We start from the raw sequence: 10,135 nt of genomic DNA on the forward strand, positions 1-10,135 counted from the left end.
TTAAAGCATGGGAACTCAGACGTGCCTTTAAGGACAAGGGTTACCCTAATAGGGTCTTACGCAGGGCCTATAGTCGAGCAATCAGCACTGAACGTGAGTCCCTCTTGACTGACAACAAGATACAAGGGCAAGATCAGAAACTAATCCGCTGCATCGCCACCTATGATGCAGGATGGGACTTCATGATGAGCACCCTTAAGCGGTATTGGCCCATTCTGACTTCTGATCCCCAAATCAAACAGGTAGTCACCACCTTTCCCTCTGTGACGGCACGCAGGGGCAAAAATTTACGTGACACCCTAGTACAGAGCCATCTTGCCCCCCTAAAGAAAGGAGGGAACAACTACCTACCTAAGGGGACGTACAGATGTGGGCATTGCAGTGCATGTCAATTCATCCACTTAAAGTCCAAGAACTTTACAGATAGTTGCAACAAGGAAACCTTTCCTGTACGCTCATTTTTTAATTGCAGGACAGAAGGGGTAATCTACCTACTAACCTGCTCATGCGGCATGAAATACGTGGGTAAAACGTTCAGACCCTTTAAATTGAGAATTAGGGAACACGTTAATTCAGTCAGAAGACACCTTGAAACTCCCATTTCACGCCATCTGAAAATCCATCACCAAAATTCAGCCAACAAGCTAAAATTTATAGGGATTGAACATATCCCACAGACTCAACGGAAGGGGGATTGGGACACGAAATTAAGACAACGTGAATCCTACTGGATTTATAAACTCAAAACCCTCTCTCCGGCAGGTCTGAATGAGGGGTTCTCCTTCTCAGCTTTCCTCTAATATTTTCTCCATCCTCCTCTCATTTCAGGATGTTATAATAATGGTGATTCCCACCAGTCCTATTGTGGGACATTAATTCAGGCACTGTATATATTTTTTACACGTAAATTTTGTATATATCTTTACTTAGGGATGCTGTGTGTGTGTGTGTTTCTTTCCTCTTACGGGTATACCTCTGTTACACCTCTGTTACCATTTTTGGTAACTTATTCTTGTGACCACGTCCATTCCATAGATGTTACACCTTTGTTACCACTATCAGGGAACTTACCTCTGTCCCATCCCCAGAGAGGGCATATAGAACTTATCCCCACTCTGGTCGTGTTCTTATGGTTGCATCTAGCACCATAAATACTCAGTACCCCTCCCATACACAATATTAACTGACCACCATTGCAGCTTTTTTATCGACGCTGCAGGGGTTAAATTACTCGCTCGTCCTGCCCACTGTTCCATTACCATTAACTACGGCTTCAGCCGAGCACCGCGTCATATGACGCGATCAGTAATGGGGCAGGTCCAAAAGATGACAGACGGGCTGAGCACCAATGAATGGAAGCCCCATCCTTCCCCCGTTTGACTAGAACCGCGTCAGATGACGCGGCTAGCAAGGGGAGGGACCGCAAACGAGGCAGACCAATCACTACTGAGGGGAGGGACCAGCACCTTGGACAGACGAATGGGTACCGACGAAGCACGGTAGCCCACGTGGTACCCACAGCTGGCAACACTAACGGAACGATTACACAAAGAGGTATTTAAACCAGCACGGGGAATCTAATCAGTTCATTGCTCCTGACGACGGCGTGCTGACACGCCGAAACGCGCGTCGAGCTAGACTTTATTTAATTTAATTTATTCACACTCTTTTGGTAGCACTTATGGATTCGATTATTTAATTTAATTTTAATTTGTTTTCATTTATCAGGACAGGCAGGGATTCTGGTAATAGTAGGCACTAGCTGCTCCTATACAGTGCCGAGGTACTTAGGGTCAGACCTCTTCTCTCTCAGCGTTCCTGCTTAGATTAATTTGGGATCTTGTGTGTCCCTTTCTAGGGGTCTCTCGTTGCTCTGTATTACAAGGGTTTTGGCTGGGGGAGCCATAGGGTACTCTGGTTACAGTAGGCACTAGTGCTCCTCATATAGTGCCGAGGTATTCAGGGTTAGTCCTCCTTATTTGTAGTCCTGCTCAGGTCCACATCGGGACCTTGTATGTGTCCCCTGATAGAGGACTTTCCCTTTTTTGCTCCTCCGTTCGCAGCAAGTTTCACCTACTACCTTAGATCCCTCTACAAGAGCTAAGGGGAGCCCAGTCCACTGAGGATATAGTTAGGAACCTCCTGATTTCAAGGGGGACCTGTCACACTATTTGTCCTTTGACTGTTGGCATTACCCCTCATCCTTGTTTCACCTGTCCTATACCTTCCCCATTGTTTGTTTTTCCCCTTAGGATTATTAAAGGTAGGGATTCCCTATTTTTTCATTATAACTCTCCACCTCAGGGACTTTCTCTGGTTCCTTCTTTTTCTTTCTATTTACTTACAACAAGGGTTATTCCCTTCCGGGAGAGTTATTACAGGGCATTGTGACACCAATCCACCGGTCTTTATCCTGACCTCTGTATAAGTGCCACCACCAATTTAGTTTTCTGTTTACAGGTGTTATGCACCATATCTAGCCCTGTCTTCATCCTACCCACGAGAGGACGTTATTTTAGGATTTGAGATAGTCTATTGATATCTATGGCTGGTTTTCTCACTAACAAAATAGACCATAAACAATGGTGTTCGGATGCTGATAGCATCTTCTCTACTAATTCCTCCTTACAAGCTCTACCCCCTGCGGATATACAAAGTGGTTTTAATAAATTAACCAAAATCTTTAAACAACAAATTAAAACAAGTTGGGAGATCTCTACCCTTGAGACATACATCTCCAAAAAGATTATCCCAAGAGGACTTAGAGTCCTGGTACCACCATCAAGGCATATTGAGATAGAGGGTTTTACACGGGAATGGGAAGACGCAGCAGCAGCGTGCTCCTCAACTTTTATGTCCATAGTGTGTAAATACGAGACCATAAATTTGACAAATATTCAAAAAACTTTGGATACTGAGATTGAGAATATTCAGAAATTTAAGGAAGACCCCCAATTCCAAAGCTTAGAGGTAAAATTAAAGACCAATTTAGATAGATTCTCATATCAAATCAAAATTAAGAAACATCACAAATTTGTAAGAGACACCACTGATTTTGAAACAGGGAGAGTCTATCGCCAGACAAAAAGGAAAGTAAGAATTGATTCGGACCATTTCAGTACCTCTGAATATGAATCCACTGACACTGAGGGTGAATCCATAACCACTAATCCAACACCAATTGAGCCAAAAAGCATATTAAGAAAGGGGGTCGATTTTTTAGGGCTAAGACAGGCAGACGAACTCCAACGTCCCAGAACAAGACAGGCACTGAGAGGCAGGGGACAGTGGAGACAACGACGCCAATAACCAATGATTTAAGGATAATTAATTTGTCCTCATTCACACTATCTGACACCCAACGTAAAACCCTTTCTAAAGGCCTGTCTTTTGTACCTACACCTGCATTTAATAAATTCATCTGGACAAAAGACCTGCACTTATTCGCTCGTAAATTGGCCCTACATAAATATCATATGCACAAAAAAGAACTCAAAGCATCCAGCCTAGGCCTAACAATTAAGGATATGGACTGCCTGGATGCTCTAGTCGAACTTCTTGATTCCAATGACCCCAATGCCAGTGACATCCCAATCACTCATCTTACACCAAAGAGTTGTTTTACACCTCACATAAAAGACTATAAGAACATTACGGTCTTTTTAGAAATGGTGTGCAGGGAAATTGAAGAAGTTGAATTGGGGACCATGTGTATTGAATCTCTTAGCAACCTCACTAGGATAGAACAAGTAGCACTAAAAGAACTCAAAGACAATGATCAACTGGTGATCAAACCGTCAGACAAGGGCGGCAATGTGGTCCTGATGGATCACTCTAATTACACACGGATGGTACAGAAATTACTAGACGATAGGGAGACCTATCAAGTATTAAAATGCGACCCTACGACCCAATTTCTTGCCGAAATTAAAACTATGTTGAATCAGGCCCTAACTGACAATTTGATCACCAAAAATGAATTTGAGTTCATGCTAGTTAGACAACCAGTACTATCAACCTTTTACAGTTTACCCAAGGTTCATAAATCCCTAGACAACCCGTCGGGTAGACCGATTGTATCTGGATGTGGCAATTTGACCCAGAATCTTAGTATCTTTCTGGATAAGATCTTGTCACCCATTGTCTCTAAGCTGCCATCATATATAAGAGATACAAAACAAATGCTCAGTTACCTCAAGGACATCTCCATCCCAGACCAGGCACTACTATGCAGTCTGGATGTAGAGTCACTATATAGCTCTATACCCCATACACAGGGAATTAGCAACATAAGAACCATCTTGGAACAAGAGCTACAATCCCCGCCCGCATACATTGAATTTATCTCTAATATACTTAGAACAATCCTTACTAGGAACATTTTCTTGTTCAATGGTGCAGTGTACCAACAAATTAGGGGGACTGCGATGGGCACATCTTGTGCTCCATCGTATGCCAATCTCTATCTAGGCACCTGGGAAAATTACATCAGGTCCGCCCCACATTTGAGCCATTTTATGGCAATGGTCTTCTGTTGGAAACGCTATATAGATGACGTGCTCATTGTGTGGACTGGCACTGCACAAGACTTTCTAACCTTTGTCAACCTTTTAAATAGGAATGATCTTAATCTCAAATTTACCAGCGAGATGGGGGGTAAACGACTTAATTTTTTGGACATTACCATATCCATTTCCGAAGGGGGCATTGCAACAACCCTCTTCAGAAAGCAAACAGCTACTAATAGCCTTCTGAATTGGCACAGTCACCATCCTCGCCCCCTCAAAGCTGGTATACCAATAGGGCAATACCTAAGATTAAGGCGGAACTGTTCCTCTGTGGACGACTTCAAGGTTAAAGCATGGGAACTCAGACGTGCCTTTAAGGACAAGGGTTACCCTAATAGGGTCTTACGCAGGGCCTATAGTCGAGCAATCAGCACTGAACGTGAGTCCCTCTTGACTGACAACAAGATACAAGGGCAAGATCAGAAACTAATCCGCTGCATCACCACCTATGATGCAGGATGGGACTTCATGATGAGCACCCTTAAGCGGTATTGGCCCATTCTGACTTCTGATCCCCAAATCAAACAGGTAGTCACCACCTTTCCCTCTGTGACGGCACGCAGGGGCAAAAATTTACGTGACACCCTAGTACAGAGCCATCTTGCCCCCCTAAAGAAAGGAGGGAACAACTACCTACCTAAGGGGACGTACAGATGTGGGCATTGCAGTGCATGTCAATTCATCCACTTAAAGTCCAAGAACTTTACAGATAGTTGCAACAAGGAAACCTTTCCTGTACGCTCATTTTTTAATTGCAGGACAGAAGGGGTAATCTACCTACTAACCTGCTCATGCGGCATGAAATACGTGGGTAAAACGTTCAGACCCTTTAAATTGAGAATTAGGGAACACGTTAATTCAGTCAGAAGACACCTTGAAACTCCCATTTCACGCCATCTGAAAATCCATCACCAAAATTCAGCAAACAAGCTAAAATTTATAGGGATTGAACATATCCCACAGACTCAACGGAAGGGGGATTGGGACACAGACGGGCTGAGCACCAATGAATGGAAGCCCCATCCTTCCCCCGTTTGACTAGAACCGCGTCAGATGATGCGGCTAGCAAGGGGAGGGACCGCAAACGAGGCAGACCAATCACTACTGAGGGGAGGGACCAGCACCTTGGACAGACGAATGGGTACCGACGAAGCACGGTAGCCCACGTGGTACCCACAGCTGGCAACACTAACGGAACGATTACACAAAGAGGTATTTAAACCAGCACGGGGAATCTAATCAGTTCATTGCTCCTGACGACGGCGTGCTGACACGCCGAAACGCGCGTCGAGCTAGACTTTATTTAATTTAATTTATTCACACTCTTTTGGTAGCACTTATGGATTTGATTATTTAATTTAATTTTAATTTGTTTTCATTTATCAGGACAGGCAGGGATTCTGGTAATAGTAGGCACTAGCTGCTCCTATACAGTGCCGAGGTACTTAGGGTCAGACCTCTTCTCTCTCAGCGTTCCTGCTTAGATTAATTTGGGATCTTGTGTGTCCCTTTCTAGGGGTCTCTCGTTGCTCTGTATTACAAGGGTTTTGGCTGGGGGAGCCATAGGGTATTCTGGTTACAGTAGGCACTAGTGCTCCTCATATAGTGCCGAGGTATTCAGGGTTAGTCCTCCTTATTTGTAGTCCTGCTCAGGTCCACATCGGGACCTTGTATGTGTCCCCTGATAGAGGACTTTCCCTTTTTTGCTCCTCCGTTCGCAGCAAGTTTCACCTACTACCTTAGATCCCTCTACAAGAGCTAAAGGGAACCCAGTCCACTGAGGATATAGTTAGGAACCTCCTGATTTCAAGGGGGACCTGTCACACTATTTGTCCTTTGACTGTTGGCATTACCCCTCATCCTTGTTTCACCTGTCCTATACCTTCCCCATTGTTTGTTTTTCCCCTTAGGATTATTAAAGGTAGGGATTCCCTATTTTTTCATTATAACTCTCCACCTCAGGGACTTTCTCTGGTTCCTTCTTTTTCTTTCTATTTACTTACAACAAGGGTTATTCCCTTCCGGGAGAGTTATTACAGGGCATTGTGACACCAATCCACCGGTCTTTATCCTGACCTCTGTATAAGTGCCACCACCAATTTTATTAAACAATATAATCCATTGCAACAGGTCAGCTTTCCGAAATATGCTGTGTCGTCAGGTCATGAAAGTCCCTCTCAGCCTATTCCTCTTGGGGGCAGTTTGTGTACCTGCTGCAGCCGGGGGCCTCTGTCGCTGCAGGGGTATGGAGCAGCCGCCTGCCGGCCCCAGGTCATTGTAAAGGCCTGCATCTTCAATCCACCAACTTGATGTCTCAGCGTGGCCGGGTTGTCCCTTTGTCGGGCGCCGCGCGCCAGTGCTGTGGTGTCGCTGCGTCCAGGGGCCGCCTGTCTTCGGCCTGAGGCCTTAGTGGGTGCTCTTGCCCGGTTGCCATTGATCCCATCACCAGGATCGTGGGCCCAGGGATCTGCCGGAGCCTGTTCTCCCTGGGTGTATGGCAGGCTACGGAGGATTTCCTCCTGTTGAGCTCCCAGCTCAGATGAAGGGTAAGCGGTCACAGCAGCAGCGTCTTCCACGTGGGCGATGCGGCCTGTTGGTACATTAGAGCCTTGCGCTTGGTCTGTTTCCAGGCTGAGGGGTTGCTGGACGGTTCGGGTTGTCTGCTGATGCTCGGTCTCCGGCTGCAACGGTGGCTGTGGCTGTGCTGCACGGGATTCAATCCGGCGCCAGAACGCCGTACAGATTCTGTCGAAGGCTTCATTGAATCGTTTTTCCCATGCTGGAATCTGTGTGTTCTCCTCCTCAGTCGCCATTTTAGGTCGTTGTGGAGAAGTAACCTGGGGGGCTGGTAAGTCCTTTGTGCTTGTTAGTCGCTGGGCCCCCAGGTGGTACCGGTATAACCCCCTCCGGTCCAGGGGGGGGGGGGGATCGGGTCGGTTCGGTTATGGCACTCCGACAGCGGGTGGCTGAGAGACCGGCCGTGTCTCCCCTCCATGTGGTCCGCCTGTCAGGTAGGCCGTAGTGAGTGTATTGGTCGCGGATCGTGGACGGTGCTCCCCTGCCGCTTGTGAATGAGCCCCCTTCAGTGTGGGGTTCCGATTGTAGCTCTTGAGCCTCGGTTTAGCAGTCGTTGAGCTTCTTTTTTGCAGTTTTTGCAGTGGGTATATGAGGAGCTCCCCTCAAACACGTCCGTCGGCCATGTTAGCTAGGCCCCGCCCCCCAGCTCTCAATGTTTTGGATGGATGGACAATGTATCGGCGGTCAGGTACATCATTCGCCTAGGTGGCACATGCTCCAGGATTTTAAAGAACATGGCATGCGATTTTTGGCATCATTGCCTACATCTTGGTATCTCAGTAACAGCGGAATATATTCCCAGCCTCTCTAACACGACAGCCGATTGGAACTCGTGTCACCTCAGCGACTCTACTTCCGGACAGGAAGCCTCATCCGTTGGCCCTTCAGGGTCTGTTACGACTCCTGGTTTGGAAAATTTCTGGGGACCTTGGAAAGGGAGTTTTGCAGATGTCTTTGCAACTTCTTGCAAATGCATGGGCACCCGGAACACAACATGCTTATCAATCTGCTTTGAATGCCTGTTCAGGTTGGTGCTTGGACAAACATCTAGATTCCGTTTCAGCATCTGTAACTGCGGTTCTCCAATTTTTGACCTACCTTTTTGATTCTTGTAAAGCATATCGTACCATTAACCTATATTGGTCGGCTATCTCAGCGGGCCACGAGGCTATTGAGAGTACCGCTGTTGGATGACATCCATATATATGTGACTCCTCTGTGGCATCCGTCTCTCTAGACCCCCCCCCCCCTCACAAAGCTCGTCATTCTACATTGTGGGATGTTAATATTGTCTTCTCTTTTCTTGAGAATTGGCATAATGAAAGACTGTCACTTAAACAACTGCCTGCAAAGTAGGTGGTTCTTTTCTGCTTAATCTCATGTAAAAGGGTTTCAGATGTGAGAGCGTTGGATATCGACACCCGCTCATTCACTCCTGAAGGTGTCCTTTTCCATATTTCTTGTAGGACGAAGACATCTTCGCGTTCTACTGCCTACCCGTAATTTTCTGTGAGAACTAACCTATTCCCTGTTGGATGTTTACAGGAATATGAAGAGAGAACCACTGCGCTTCGCCACCCAGATTTGCATCAATTATTTATTTATTTTCGCAAACCACATCTACCAGTGCCATCCCCCACTTTAGCCTGCTGGGTAAAGTGGATGATGTCATTAGCGGGTGTTGATGTTTCCATGTTTTCTCCGCCCTCTGTTTGGGGTGCTATGGCCTCTAAAGCCTCATCTGTAGGTTGTAGATTGGAAGACATCCTGAAAGCAGCGGACTGGTCTTCGGAATCTTCAGGGATTTCTTTTTTAATCCTATCAGCCATTTTTCAGAACAAGTTATTGACCAGCTTTGAACACGCATAATATGAACCTCTGTGTCTTTAATAAAATACCCAGATTTTATTAATATCATGACGTAAATTGATGATGATCAATTGATTTTATTAAAGACTCAGAGGCAAGTATTATTTCTGCCCTCCCCTCCCTTTGGACTACATCTACTGGGCTATGGTAAGTCGATCGTTTATTTCCATGGCTATGATCTGTTTCATTAATGGTAAGGGGCTTACGTTTGACATGTAGTGCATAGATTCTACTATTTGTTATTTACTAACCTATTTTGATTACATATTTCATATAGTTACCTATTGGTTAGTACACTTGTGAGTGATGCTGATTGCGCATACTTGGTACTCCCAGTTATTACCATATTGTTTCTTTTCTTTTAGCTTAGCTTGCTTCATGGACAACTTGCCTGAAAGTTCAAGACTGGGATGTATGGTTCTGCAGTATGTTGATGTTTGTCCTTCTATTTGGATTATATTGTTACACCAAGTTTGAATTTATTTAGCTTCAGGATCAACATAAAATAACAAATAGAATGATCCCAAGGGGATAAACCCCCAGGGGGTCATATAGTTAGGGAGTCCCGTGAAATATCATATATGTGTGTACTTAAAATTTAACTTTTATTGATTATTCTTATAATAGACTTTTGATGCCTATATAATTAATAATAAAGCTTGTGAAGTGAACAAGAAAAAGAAAAAAGAAAAGGGACAGGTGACTAAACAAATGTATACGAAGGTCCTATATGAAATGGATGCCTAATGGTACAGATATAACCTAATCAGAGGTGTACCAAAAAGGCATACCCTTGCCGAGAGTCTATAGCCTTAATAGAGGAGTGTAAAAGCCAAGTATTCTATTAGCCAGAGACTATGGACACTTACAATAAAGAAAAAGTGTTGGTTGGGTGAACACCCTTCTGCTCCTTTATGCCTCAGATGAAGGCGCTGTAGAAGCGCTGAAACGCGCGTCAGGCTAGGTGTCAGGACAGGCTTAAATGATCCTTTGTGTCTAGTAGCTGAACGGTTCTAGGGGGACATTGGGTCACTAGGTAGAGGGTTTCTTGGAAAAACAGTTCAGATATAGGGTTCTGTTGCTCGTACCTATACCTCTGTACCATGTATATTGGAATCGTT

Source organism: Pelobates fuscus, chromosome 1 (genome assembly GCF_036172605.1).
Source record: "Pelobates fuscus isolate aPelFus1 chromosome 1, aPelFus1.pri, whole genome shotgun sequence".
Lineage (NCBI taxonomy): Eukaryota > Metazoa > Chordata > Amphibia > Anura > Pelobatidae > Pelobates > Pelobates fuscus.